Here is a 252-nt window from a genome sequence, read left to right as displayed (position 1 = left end):
CACGTGTTTTAATGTCTTTCCTTCGAATAAAAGCAGGCCATCTGTAGCTATCTCAACCGGCCAATAACAGCTAGTTATCAGCAATGTATAAATGACAAACCTTGACGAAAAAAATTAAAATGTTTCAAGCCTTCGCCTTTTCAGTTACTTTTATTTTTTTTATAGATATCATTTTTTGTTTTGTTTTTTAAATATATATATTTTTTTTATAGAAGGATTGGGTTACCCCAAAATTGGCTGAAAGGTTGACTG

The sequence above is a fragment of the Penaeus monodon genome, chromosome 33, assembly GCF_015228065.2.
Source record: "Penaeus monodon isolate SGIC_2016 chromosome 33, NSTDA_Pmon_1, whole genome shotgun sequence".
Classification (NCBI taxonomy): Eukaryota; Metazoa; Arthropoda; class Malacostraca; order Decapoda; family Penaeidae; genus Penaeus; species Penaeus monodon.
The sequence above is the reverse complement of the archived record's forward strand: the minus strand, read 5'-3'. Positions refer to the sequence as shown.